A 15,208-nucleotide genomic window follows, 5' to 3' on the forward strand; every position below is an offset into this window, starting at 1 on the left:
AATTAACCAGCTTTTGCAGCTCTTTTGCATCATGCATATTATTTGCTTGCAGTATGTCGCCGACTCCCTTTCGAAGCAAAAAATCAAATTAATGTACCACAGATTGTACGGATCCACTGTTATAATCGCGCGTTTGATTTGTCATTGGCTGTAGGTTATTTTCCAATGTTTTACCTAGAAATGCCAAAGCTTGAGTTCTCAAATTTGTATAATCATCATATTAAACATTTAACTGGTCCATTCACAACCCCTTACGCTCCTTTTAACTAATATTATATAACCCAGGCAACCTAAAGATAAGCAAACCATCCAGCGTGTGCGTAGATGAAGCCCGTCCTGGATGGTTTTAACTACACTAGGCCTCAACTGTTCATCAAAACCAGCGATAATTGCGCAACCAACAGGACGAATGAATATTTATCTGTCCTTTGCACAACTAAATCGAGACGACCTAAAAGTTCCACTAGATCTAACTGATGTGTTAGATTTGTACTATGTAGGCCATGGGCACTAGCTACTAAATGTGGTAGGGAATGTACCGCTCCACTTTTTGAGTCAGCGATATTATCACTGGACGTGGCGCAAAGCAGATCGTTGGTGCATAAGCAGAGTATATTTTGCTCCCTACTGGAATGAGCCCTGCGGTGATAAATACTCTTAAATCAGGACTCCTGATCGGTGCCTGACCATAAAACATATCTAGTTTGTGATCTTTGCTGATGCAGAGTGGGAAAGCATCGCATCATTGCCATACCTGTAGCTGGTGGTGCTTAAAAAGCAACAACGGCAACTGCCTACACCCATTCCATGTATGAGATCCAACAGTAGGAAGTTTGTTAGGTTGGCCATTAAAGGTGACCCAGCTGCTTTCGGTTGTGCCTCTTAACAGATCACCTGAACGTTCCGCAGCTTACCAAAAATTAGCCGCATTTTGCATGAGCCGATAGTATTTTTTAAGATATTTTGTTATAAAATTTTAAGAATGAAGTCTCCTAAATTATCAGTAATTAAGCGAGATGGACGTACAGAGGGTATACACTTCGATAAAATTACTTCACGCGTACAAAAGCTTTGCTATGGACTCAACATGGATCTCGTTGATCCGGTAGCCATCACATTAAAGGTAATAAATGGTTTATATTGCGGTGTTACAACACAAGAGCTTGATAACTTGGCAGCGGAAATTGCAGCAAGTCTTACAACACAACATGCCGACTATGCAACGCTAGCTGCACGTATTGCTATATCAAATTTACACAAAGAAACGAACAAAGTTTTCTCAGATGTTATTAGTGCATTGTATTATCATGTGAACGACGAAACTGGCTTAGCTACACCCATAATATCAGATTTTCACTATGAAGTGGTAAAGAAAATGCTGATCGCTTAAATTCAGCTATAATATACGATCATGATGTCGGTTACAATTATTTTGGTTTCAAAACGCTAGAGCGTTCTTATTTACTTAAACTCAATGGTAAAATAGTTGAGCGTCCACAGCATATGTTAATGCGTGTTTCCATTGGTATACATGGTGAAGATATTGATGCTGCTATTGAAACATACAACTTACTATCCGAACGTTATTTTACACATGCTTCACCAACTCTCTTTGCTGCAGCTACTAGACAACCACAGTTATCATCGTGTTTCCTTTTAACTATGGTTGCCGATTCGATTGATGGCATATTCACTTCAGCTCATCAATGTACTTTAATTTCCAAATCAGCGGGTGGTATTGGACTAAATGTACATTGTATACGCGTAAAAGGCACAGCAATTGCGGGCACCAATGGCACATCAAATGGTTTGGTACCAATGTTGAGATTATTCAATAATGTAGCACGTTATGTAGATCAAGGCGGAGGTAAATGACCTGGTGCTTTTGCAATTTATTTAGAACCATGGCATGCAGATATATTTGAGTTTTTGGATTTAAAGAAAAATACTGGCAAAGAAGAGCATGGAGCTAGAGATTTATTTTACGCTCTATGGATACCAGATCTGTTTATTAAACGGGTTGAAGATAATGAAATTGGTCGCTTATGTGTCCACACAAATGTCCTGGCTTGCATGAAGTAAGTAAATATGAGCAAGCGGGGCGTGCTAATAAGAAAGTAAAAGCACAAAGCCTTTGGTTTGCCATTATAGAATCGAAAGTAGAGACAGGCTCACCGTATATGCTGTACAAGGATGCATGTAATAGAAAGAGTAATCAACAAAATATTGGCACCATTAAATGTAGTAATTTATGCACAGAAATCGTTGAGTATTCAGCACCAGATGAAGTGGCAGTGTGTAATTTAGCATCGATTGCGCTTAATATGTTTGTAACACCAGAAAAAACTTACGATTTTAAGCGTTTGAAGGAGGTTACAAAGACTGTCACACGTAATCTAAATAAAATAATCGATGTAAATCATTATCCATTGCCTGAGGCAAAGAAATCCAACTTCAGACATCGTCCGATTGGTATTGGCATACAGGATTTTGCAGACGCCTTAATTCTTAAGCGTTATCCACACGAGAGTGAGCAGGCTGCACTCTTAAATCAACAAAATTTTGAAGCTCTGTACTATGGCGCATTGGAAGCTAGTTGTAAATTGGTGGAAAAATATGGGACTTATGAAACGTATGAAGGTTCACCAGTCAGTAAGGGTATGCGCCAGCCACCTAAAACAAAAAAGAAAAGAAATCAAAAGTTGTCAATGAAATAAAAGTAATAAAAAATTCAACAATGAAATAAAATAAAATCTAACCTACGACATACTTACCGCGTGCGTTTTTCAATGGAAATGTCATAAATTTTCACACGTCACATACCGTTTTGGCAAATTCACCACGACCATCATCGCATATACCTGTTGACATTGGAACGAGAAACGAAAAGAGTTGCCATGCTCGCTAACTCGACCCCCAATGGTTCTTCCACAAAGAAAAAAACAAGATCGATATTATTTTTTAAACTTTATTTTTTTTTTCAACCTAATAACACAAATCCACTTCATGAAAATAAAAAAAAATACCAAATCAAATGCAAACCAAAATGTTAAAATCCCCCCGCATATCTAAATGGCCTAATGCATCCGAGTTCGGTGCAGGGACAGTGACGCGGACGAAGCATACCGCTTCGGGCAATCCCAGCACCGAAACGGAAGTAATCTCGTATGCCCATTTAAGTGGGCTACCAAATAGGAAACGGTAGAGATGGTGCGGGCGCACACACGGCATTGGAACGCACCGTGGGGTGGCCGCCGCCACCACAATATGCCCTCGAGACTCGCGTAGATCGTCCTGTACCAGGCGTTAGTATTCCCACGCAGGTGAACCACAAGAGGCGTCCGCAGAACTCTGAGGACACTGGGGTTCACGCGCCTCAGCCCTTCCGCCACCGCTTGCTGCACCAGCTCGTCCGGCGCGTGGCAAATATAGGAGCCCCTCCGCCGCTCAGGATATAGTACATCCGCCACCACGTGTATGGGCTCCTCATCCCCAGTCTCCAAACTTACTATGAGTAATTGCATCGGTTCCATCTGAAACGAAAAAGAAAAAGAAAAAAAGAAAAGAACCATTAGGACAAATACTAAAATACCTTATAATTATCTCGTACTTACGTCGTTCCACGTTGGCTTTTGCTTAGATAGTGACAATGGAGCAGAAGGCATGTACTCACCACAACTTTCCAGTAACGGGTCCTTAAAATCCGTGGCTATAGCAAAAGGAATCAGGGCTGCCATAAACCCTTATAAGTATACATCACCCATACGTATGTGCGCGTACAAACCCATAAAAACTATAATTTTCTATGAGATGGCAACCCACGGCACAACAACGGTAGTCTCATTAGTGCTGTCAGACTAAAGGCGGATACCGAACACTAAATAGACAAAATCAGTACCGAAAACCTCAAAACATCACAATCGGGACTGACGTGTTTTTCTATTTTTACTCATGTGGGCATCTCATGCAGTACCAACCAGTCATACACAACAAAGGAACTCAAAAAGGGGAAAACAAAACAAAAAAAAACCTCTCCTTGCACAAAAATTTAAAATTTTTTTTTAACAAAGAAATTTTGTTGTTGTTTTTTTTACCCTTTCCGTTTTTTTTGGTACTGTTTTCTGGCTGGGGGGGCAGGACTTGTTGTTTTTCAACAACAAACATCACAAACAGTCATTATAAGGGCTCGGTACAAAAACAATCCGAGTCCCGAAATAAAAGAATCCCGACACGACAAAATCCCGAAATTGGAAAAAGTTAACTGTTTCTACCGGCCTAGTGTGCTACTGCCCCAGTGACCTAGTTTTTTTTTTCAAGGGCAAGCAAATACATATATGTATATTTATTTATTATTATTTATTTAATTTAATTTTAAAAATAGTATAATTTTCTTACAAACTACTTGAGTTTTTACTTAAAAATACAGACCTTAGCAATACAATGAAAAAATTATTACATTCAACAAAGATTTGAAGGTGGTCTTTGGCAAAGAAAAGTCAATGGCCAAAGAATTTTAGATAGTATTGAACTCCCTCAGTGCTCTAAAAATGGGAGCGTTAGAGGCATAGAGGGTCCGGGCGCAATCAATATAAAACATATCCCAATTTCGAAGTGATCTAGAGGGTATATGGAGACAAATACTCTCGAGTAAACGTGGTGAATCAATCACAGCATTAATAATATCATAGACAGAAGTAAGAGAAAGAATGGTCCTCCTACTTTGAACTGATTGAAGGCTAATGAGTGCACATCTGGCATTAAAAGAGGGAATCGGCTCAGAAAAGTTCAGAGACCGCAGGCCAAACCATAAAAAGACTTTTTGGACTCGCTCGAGCCTTTTGATATGGCAGTCATAATAAGGCCTCCAGATAAAGCAAGCATATTCCAACTTAGAGCGTACGAGAGACGTAAACAGCAACTTAAGAGTATAAGGATCTGTTAAGTCAGAGCTAAATCGCCGAATAAAAGCCAAAACCGAATAGGATTTAGCAATTACGCCTAAGTCAGAAATCTCAGTACGTGTGGACAGACGAGAGCCGTCAATATAATATGAAGTGGGAATTGTGCCACGAGACTTAGAGAAGGTTACGTGAAAGCACTTACCAATATTTAAAGGCAGATTATTATTACGGCACCAATCAGCAACGTTGTTCAGATCAGGCTGAATATTTTCTGAATCAGGAGGAGTAGAAACAGTTGTAAACACCTTCAGATCATCAGCGTACAGCAAAAAGTGGGAATGCTGAAAGCAGGCTGAAATGTCATTAATAAAAATTACAAAAAGTAGTGGCCCCAAAATGCTGCTTTGGGGTACTCCTGAGGATGCAATAAAAGGCTTGGCGTGAGTATTGTCAACAACAACTACACATTTGCGCGAGTGAAGGTAGGACTTAATCCAAGACAAAAATATAGAGTGAAAGCCCAATCTGGCCAGTTTGGGTATCAAGATTTGATGACTTACTTTATCAAACGCTTTGGAGAAATCCGTATAAACCGTGTCGACTTGAAGACGGTTGTTGAAGGCTGCAAGGCAAAATTCAGAAAAAATTGCTAAGTTTGTAACCGTGGATCTACCAGGCATGAAGCCATGTTGACTATTACTAATTAATTGCTTGACAACAAAACTAATTTTTTGTTTTACAACATACTCAAAAAGTTTAGAGATAGTAGATAATTTCGCAATTGGTCTATAGTTGGCAACATTGTTTTTATTACCACTTTTAAAAATGGGGGATATGAAGGTTATCTTCCAAGCATCAATGAACTCACCACACTCGAGAGATTTGTTGAAGATTAAAAGAAGCGGGGTGGCTAGAATCAGACAATTTTTAAAGAGATAAGACGATAAGCCGTCAATATCTGTCTGGGAAGACGACTTGAGGTTCCGGATTCCATCAACAATGTCATCTAGAGAAAGAGTAAGAGCCCCGAAGTTGATGGGAGAGTCTACCATTGAGGAGGACTCAGAAACACTAACTGGCTGAGTAACAAAACTGGAGTGAAAAAAGTCTGCAAAAAGGTTAGCCGACTCCATAGGTGGAGAGGTATGAAACCCCCTATAAAACCCTGACGAGGGAAAACTCGAGATAGCTTTTTTGGATTTTACATAATTCCAAAAAGCTTTAGGGTTATATTTGATACAAGATTCGAAGTTTCGGGTGTAATTAATACGCAGCCTCTTACTTAACGCTTTAAATTTCCTGTTGTAGCGAATGTTCTTGATTTTAAACAACCAAGACTTTGTACTCTTGAATTTTTTAAAAAATCTATTCTTCAAATTCTTTAGCCGCTTGAGCCCAGTAGTATACCAAGGAATTTTGTAACACTTTTTAATTTTCCGCGGAATATTGTTACTACAAATCCCATTGACAAGGCCTTTAAAGGCATTGAAACAGCGTGAGAGATCACTTCCAGAAAATCATAGGTTTTTTCGCTGGTTCACTTTTTGGCACCGAATGACCATGTCCAAGTATTCACAATAATGGGAGGGGGTAGGGGCACTCACCAATGGCAATCACTTTCCTTGTTAAATAAGAACCCGATTTTGTTTCTAATTTAATCCAATAATTAATTTTAATCTCGTTTTAGTTTCTTGTTTCACAATTTTAGTTCACAAACTTTATTTCAGTTCACAAGATTTTTTATTTTTCTTACGCACAATAGGTTGTGGTTGAGTATAGGGTTTTACTATAATATAATAAACTTTATAAACTTTAACTTGAACCACTACTAGGTAATTCAACCGCGCGCTCTAAAAGACAACTGTCTGCGCGGCCATCGATGACCGCTCGTTGAGCTGTGCAGTGAGCATACAAATCAACATATACAAAGGTAAGTAAATAGAAAAGAAGCGGTAGCTTTCCAACCTCTTCTTAAGAGTTTTACATTAGGATTTTAGGGTAAATGTGGATATAAAGGGTAAGTATAAAATTCAAATTTTAGTGTAACTTCAGCAATGCAATTTAAGGTAAGTATTTAACAGGTCAGTATTTTTACAGGTAAGTTAATCAAATTGGATCAAATTTTCATCCATGTCTTCAACATGCTTCAACATGGCGGCCGGCCTGCGGATGGCTTGATGCTGGTAATCCTACAATGGCGCCTCTACAAGTTCGTTTTTAATGGCGACATCGAAAAGATGTACCGCCAAATACTCATACACCCAGAAGATCAGGACTATCAGCGAATCATAGTACGCAGATCTCCAAAATCACAGCTCGAAGATTTTTAACTGAAAACAGTTACCTTTGGTGTGAACTGTGCCCCCTACCTAGCAATCCGCACCTTCCATCAGCTAGCAGCAGACACCAAAGATGAATTCCCCCTCGCCAGAAATGTTCTTCTAAACGAGACTTATGTAGGTGACATCCTCTCTGGCGGATATAACCCACAGTCCACAATAAACTCCATGACCCAAGTTATCGAAGCTCTGAGATCAGGCGGTTTCCCTCTGAAGAAAATAACGGCTAATCACCCCGAAATGCTCAAATCCATCCCAAAATCTGATCTCCTCGATGCAGATTTTCTAAAATTCCATGATGTCAGCTCCACAAAGACCCTTGGAATAAAATGGAACGCTATCAACGACTCATTCTCGTACTCGTATGACCCTCTACCAGCCGCCGACTCAAGGACAAAGCCACAAATATTATCAGCAATAGGGAAATTGTTTGACCCGGCAGGATGGCTAGCGCCAATTATGATATTAGCCAAGGCTCTCCTTCAACAACTCTGGCTGGAAGGAACGGACTGGGACGAAGAGATCAAACCTCTGGCCTTACACAAATGGAACACCTTTCGGGGAAATCTCGCAGCGATAGGTGACATAAAAATCCCCCGATGGGTCGACTTTTCTCCCGACAAACCATTTCAAATACACGGATTCTCTGATACCTCAGAAAAAGCATTCTGCGCATGCGTTCACCTCAGAGTGCAGAATAGCGATAATGATTTCACTACAAATTTGTTAGTAGCAAAGAGCAAAGTAGCCCCTTTAAAAACTGTAAGCCTCCCTCGCCTCGAATTGTGTGGGGCAGTACTACTCTCAAAATTAGTCAAACAAATATGTTCTCATTTAAAACTGCCCCCACATGAGCTAAGTCTCTGGTCAGACTCCTCAATCGTGTTAGCGTGGTTGGAAAAACCACCTTCCACCTGGAAGACATACGTAGCAAACCGCACTGCGGAAATTCTCAAAAATGTCGGCAATGTTACTTGGCGCCATGTGTCAAGCGGCGACAATCCAGCAGACCTTGTAACACGCGGATGCAAACCCCAAGAGCTAGCTGAATCCTCCCTATGGTGGAAAGGTCCGGAGTGGCTATCCAAGTCTCCCGATTGCTGGCCCAAAACGGTTCCTCAAAATGCCAGTCCACCAGAACAAAAACGGGTCGAAGCATTACACACCGGAGAGGCCCTGGATCCCCTAGAACGTTTCTCTTCGTTCGCTAGGGCCCTCCGCGTTACCGCGTACATGTATCGGTTCATCCACAAAGCGAGAAAACAACAAGTCCCTTCAACACATTCTCTCTCTCCAGAAGAGATTTGCCATGCAAAGGAACGCCTTATCATCGTAACTCAACAGATGTACTATGCGGAAGCAATCTCTTTATTAAAAGCCTCTAAGCCGATAGGTAGGAAGAGTCCGCTACTGCCATTGAACCCGATGTTAGACCAGAAGGAAATATTGCGCGTGAATGGACGTCTAAGTTATGCCCCACTTAGTGATAATGAACGTCATCCGATCATCATTCCCGAGTCCTCAAAATTTTGTACCCTCTTCCTCGACTTTACTCACAATCGTCTATTTCACGCAGGAAAGCAACTCATGCTTCGGATGGTACAGCAAGAATATTATATTCCGCGCTTGAAACAAAAGATAAAGTCATATATTTTCCACTGCAAGACTTGCACGATCCACAAGCAGAAGATGAATTCCAAGATCATGGCAGCGTTGCCAGCCGAACGATCAACGTATACTGTCCCGTTCCACACGACAGGAGTCGATTTTGCTGGACCATTCCTCGTCAAAACCTCTACTCTACGACGCGCCTCCTACTCCAAAGCCTACGTCTGCATCTTTGTTTGCTTTTCAACAAAAGCCATACATCTTGAGGTCTGTTCAAACTTGACCACCGAAGCGTTTAGAGCAGCCTTTGCGCGTTTTGTGGGCCGTCGCGGAATGCCGCACAAAATCATGTCCGACAACGGCAAGAACTTTATCGGCGCTCATCGAGCGATGCAAAAGGAAATCCCTCTTTTTCTCCAAGAAGCAGGTCAAGGCATCGCCGAAAAATATGCTCCTCAAGGCCTTTCTTGGCAATTCATACCACCATACGCTCCTCACATGGGTGGGCTATGGGAAGCAGCAGTTAAAAGTTTTAAAACCCATCTAACAAAAGTAGCCGGTAATCATAAGTTCTCCTTTGAAGAATTCACGACCCTCATCGTTCGCATTGAAGGAGTCCTAAACTCCAGACCTATTTCTCCCATGTCGGAGGACCCTACAGACCTACACGCGCTAACGCCAGGACACTTTCTCCGTGGTGCCCCCCTGCTGTCCCTGCCGGAAGCCAATGCAGAAAATCTAAATCCAACTCGTAAATGGCAATTACTTAAAGTCTTACACCATCAATTCAGCAACCGCTGGAAGAATGAGTATCTTCAACAACTGCATAAACGACAAAAATAGAAAATATCTCAGGCGAACCTGAAAGAAGGCGACCTAGTCGTTGTTAAAGATGGTCTGTTGCCACCCAATGAGTGGCGCCTCGGACGCATTTCAAAACTGCATGCAGGTCCCGATGGAAATGTTCGCGTCCTCGATATTCGTACTCAAAATAGATTAATAACGCGGAACATCACCAAAATCTGTTTATTGACCCCATCCTAATTCTCTTGCCCCTTTTCTTCCCAGCTAGAATTATCCTATCCTCAGTTCAACCTCAATTTACCCTAATGCTGAGTTTCTTTTCTCTTTTTTCTTCTAACGTTTTTCTCCACAGATCTAATCATGGAATTGGGAAAATGCCGCCTATGTTGCCGCCAGCACGCTTTGCGCCAATGCTACGCATTTCTAATAATGACTCCTGCAGAGCGATATGAGTCAGCACGCGCCCATCGCTACTGTGTCAACTGCTTGGCCATGTCACATACCACCGGCGAGTGCAATTCCGCCGGCAGCTGCCGCCACTGCGGCCGAGCTCATCATACTTTGTTGCACCGTCCGTCCGTTCCTACGTCAACACGCAACCGACATTCGAGGTCTCCGCCACCCGCGCGTCATAGGCGCGAGGAACAACGAAGAACGCGACACCGTACAATTGAACGTCCAGCCGCTCGTTTGCAGAGCCGTAGTGGTAGCCAACGTAACATAAGGAAGCTGGTTAATCAAGCAAAGGTTACTTTACAGAAACTGCAAGAGCTTCTAAATTTGTCGACTCCGCAGGCCGGCCACCATGTTGAAGACATGCATGTCCAAGTATTCACAATAATGGGAGGGGGTAGGGGCACTCACCAATGGCAATCACTTTCCTTGTTAAATAAGAACCCGATTTTGTTTCTAATTTAATCCAATAATTAATTTTAATCTCGTTTTAGTTTCTTGTTTCACAATTTTAGTTCACAAACTTTATTTCAGTAAACAAGATTTTTTATTTTTCTTACGCACAATAGGTTGTGGTTGAGTATAGGGTTTTACTATAATATAATAAACTTTATAAACTTTAACTTGAACCACTACTAGGTAATTCAACCGCGCACTCTAAAAGACAACTGTCTGCGCGGCCATCGATGACCGCTCGTTGAGCTGTGCAGTGAGCATACAAATCAACATATACAAAGGTAAGTAAATAGAAAAGAAGCGGTAGCTTTCCAACCTCTTCTTAAGAGTTTTACATTAGGATTTTAGGGTAAATGTGGATATAAAGGGTAAGTATAAAATTCAAATTTTAGTGTAACTTCAGCAATGCAATTTAAGGTAAGTATTTAACAGGTCAGTATTTTTGCAGGTAAGTTAATCAAATTGGATTAAATTTTCATCCATGTCTTCAACACAGGAGGAGTAGAAACAGTTGTAAACACCTTCAGATCATCAGCGTACAGCAAAAAGTGGGAATGCTGAAAGCAGGCTGAAATGTCATTAATAAAAATTACAAAAAGCAGTGGCCCCAAAATGCTGCCTTGGGGTACTCCTGAGGATGCAATAAAAGGCTTGGCGTGAGTATTGTCAACAACAACTACACATTTGCGTGAGTGAAGGTAGGACTTAATCCAAGACAAAAATATAGAGTGAAAGCCCAATCTGGCCAGTTTGGGTATCAAGATTTGATGACTTACTTTATCAAACGCTTTGGAGAAATCCGTATAAACCGTGTCGACTTGAAGACGGTTGTTGAAGGCTGCAAGGCAAAATTCAGAAAAATTGCTAAGTTTGTAACCGTGGATCTACCAGGCATGAAGCCATGTTGACTATTACTAATTAATTGCTTGACAGCAAAACTAATTTTTTGTTTTACAACATACTCAAAAAGTTTAGAGATAGTAGATAATTTCGCAATTGGTCTATAGTTGGCAACATTGTTTTTATTACAACTTTTAAAAATGGGGGATATGAAGGTTATCTTCCAAGCATCAATGAACTCACCACACTCGAGAGATTTGTTGAAGATTAAAAGAAGCGGGGTGGCTAAAATCAGACAATTTTTAAAGAGATAAGACGATAAGCCGTCAATATCTGTCTGGGAAGACGACTTGAGGTTCCGGATTCCATCAACAATGTCATCTAGAGAAAGAGTAAGAGCCCCGAAGTTGATGGGAGAGTCTACCATTGAGGAGGACTCAGAAACACTAACTGGCTGAGTAACAAAACTGGAGTGAAAAAAGTCTGCAAAAAGGTTAGCCGACTCCATAGGTGAAGAGGTATGAAACCCCCTATAAAACCCTGACGAGGGAAAACTCGAGATAGCTTTTTTGGATTTTACATAATTCCAAAAAGCTTTAGGGTTATATTTGATACAAGATTCGAAGTTTCGGGTGTAATTAATACGCAGCCTCTTACTTAACGCTTTAAATTTCCTGTTGTAGCGAATGTTCTTGATTTTAAACAACCAAGACTTTGTAGTCTTGAATTTTTTAAAAAATCTATTCCTCAAATTCTTTAGCCCAGTAGTATACCAAGGAATTTTGTAACACTTTTTAATTTTCCGCGGAATATTGTTACTACAAATCTCATTGATAAGGCCTTTAAAGGCATTGAAACAGCGTGAGAGATCACTTCCAGAAAAAATAGCTTCCCAATCAATTAGAGAAACTTCTCGGGGAATATTAGCAAAGTTCGCACGCCTAAACGAGAAACTAGGAGTAGCATTATCTGGAACAATGCTTTCAAAATTATAAAATTCCACACCCAAAACAAGCGGGATATGGTGAATACCGGAACACGATAGTGGACCCAGACTTTCAGATAGGGAATAATTAATATTATCGTTAATAAATATAAGATCAAGTGTTCTTGATAACTGATTTCTGAAGCTATTTATCTGGAAGAGATTGACACTTAAAAGGCTATCAGTGAGGAGAATTTCAGCGCAACTATTTACATTTTTAGGAAGTAGAGCAAAGTTATTGTCAACATAAGACCATTCGATATTTGGTAAGTTAAAGTCGCCTAAGATACAAAAGTTACTACCATCAGGTGTATGTATTAAACTAACAATATTGTCAACATGCGATTTATATACAGAATCCGTACTAGACGGAGGAATATATGAAGCGCATACAAACAATTTCGAGCTGCCTTGAACAGAGACGCAAAGCTGGTCGATCAACGAATCCATGTCAGACAGGTCCACGAGCGATGTACGAAAATGACGGCGCACGGCAATTAAGACTCCACCACCTCTACAAAGTCCAGTTTTGCAGTAGTCACGATCTTTGCGGTAGACATTATATAAGTTAGGATCAAAGAATTCACCATCAAAAAAATTAGAGTTGAGCCATGTTTCGATTATAACGAATATATCATATTCCAAATGCGAGCTCATATCAAAAAGCAAGTTGGCCTTAGTCCTAAGGCGAGAGACATTTTGAAACTAAATTCTGACTTGCCTAGGAAAATGTTTGTTTGGCACTGTTGATTGCTAAGCATCACCACCGCCACCTTGAACAACTTTACGACGGTTTTTGAAAGGCTTAATTTTAACATCTGCCGGCCAGAGCTTGGGATCTAAAACTTTATCCACTAGTGCATGCGATACACCAAGCTTGAAATTTAATCGTGTCAGATCTTTGATATCCGCGTTCTTTTTGACCAGAGGAAAACATGTGAGATGATGAGCACTAATGTTAGTGTTTTTGGAAACAAAAGCAATAAGACCATCCGCAGTAACACTTGGTTTGAAGGAGGATAGATGATACCAATTCCTAGAGCTAACAACATCAAGTTCCATGTTATCACTAACGCCGATTATCAAATTGGAGGAGCAAGTCTTGCTTTTATGATTTACCCTTACAGAATCTTTAGGGGAGATTTTGGATTCATTGTTAACTCCAGTATGCAAAGGTTTATTGGGTGCGCCCACCTACCTCCAGGAACACACGCACCCCGGCCGAACAAAACACTTGATTCCTTTCTTATATCAGCCAAATTGTTTAAACAAAAGTAACATTTTTATCAAAAAATACGTATGTGTGTTTGTTCGCTGTGAACTGTCCGCGCTAATTGCTTTTGAGTGAGGCTTGATGCGACACATACATACGTACATACATATATAGCATTCGCAGCGTTATTTAACTTCGGGCGTAGGTTTTTAGGTATGTATGGATGTAAATCACTACATAGTATAAAACAAAGTCGCTTTTTCTGTCCCTATGTCCTTTGAATGCTTAAACTTTTAAAAATACGCAAAGGATTTTGATGCGCTTTTTTTTAATAGATAAAGAGTGATTGAAGAGGAAGGAACGGATCAACATATTTGGCTGAAAATTGGTGGAGGGGTAGCTTAGAACAAGGAGACAGACATAATTAATAATTTTTATCCCGTTCTGGCTAGGGTCTTGAGATCAAAACGTGGACCTGGGTAATCCTGTGATATGTTTGTACAATATGGGAATCAAATGGAAGCTGTTTAGGAGTACTTTTATGCGGGGTATTTTTCGTACCCGCGGGTAACTAGAGTCTCGAGATATAAGCGAAAACGTGGACGCGTGTACCCCTAGAATGTGTTTATAGAATATGGATAATAAATGAAAACTGTTGATGAGTCCTTTAGTACAGGGTAGTTTTCATACCTAGTGGTGACTAGGGTATCGAGATTGAGGCCAAAACGTGGACCCGGGTACCCCTAGAAAGTGTTTACACAATATGGATAACAAATGAAAGCTGTTGATGAGTGCTTTAGTACAGGGTAGTTTTCATACCTTTTTGTGAAGGGTCTCGAGATATAGGGCAAAACGTGGATCACGGTAACACTAGGATGTGTTTTTACATTATGGTTATCAAGTTAAAGCTGTTGATAAGTGATTTAGTACAGAGTAATTTTTATACCGCCGGGTGACTACGGTCTCAAGATATAGGACAAACCTGGACCCGGATACCCCTAGAATGTGTGTGTAATAGGGATATGAAATGGAAGCTGTTGCTGAGAGTTTTAAAGTAATTTTCATTGTGATATTCGATTTAGCCGCATCAACCTGGCAAATGTGATAAATATGCATGCGAAGCCGAAATAAAGACATGAATTAATAATACCCACATACCCATTTACATACTTCCTATTAGATTTGCCTGGCAATAAGGGATGAAGAAGAAAGGGAAAAACTTGAGAGAAGAGAAAAGATGGAAGGAGTAGGAGGCTGAGAAAGAGATAGATTGAGACGAAGATAGAGATAGATGAAGCGAAAAGACGGAGGGAGGAGTGAATAAAAGGATTAAGAAAAAGTGAGGGGGGGGGGGGGGGGGGGGGAGCAGAGTTAGACGGAAAAAGCTTATTAAAATTTATGTAGATAGACCAAATTTAGGGAAGAACAACGTCTGACGGGTCTGCTAGTATATACATATATGTTTAATTGACTTCAAAAAAAGTTACAAATTTCGGAAGATCCAGGATATTGAAAGGGTCAGACACAAATTGTAAATATGATCTTTTCAAGTTTAATAAATGTAATTAGTTTCTTACAAAAGATGTTTTTCATAATTAGTCCATGCATA

At 40.4% G+C, this 15,208-nt stretch overlaps 1 pseudogene; it reads left to right on the forward strand.

Annotated features, from left to right (window-relative positions):
- The first annotated feature begins 982 nt into the window (after positions 1–982).
- Positions 983–2,717, forward strand: LOC137254388 (ribonucleoside-diphosphate reductase large subunit-like; annotated as a pseudogene).
- Positions 2,718–15,208: the final 12,491 nt, after the last annotated feature.

Source organism: Eurosta solidaginis, chromosome 5, assembly GCF_040869045.1.
Source record: "Eurosta solidaginis isolate ZX-2024a chromosome 5, ASM4086904v1, whole genome shotgun sequence".
NCBI lineage: Eukaryota > Metazoa > Arthropoda > Insecta > Diptera > Tephritidae > Eurosta > Eurosta solidaginis.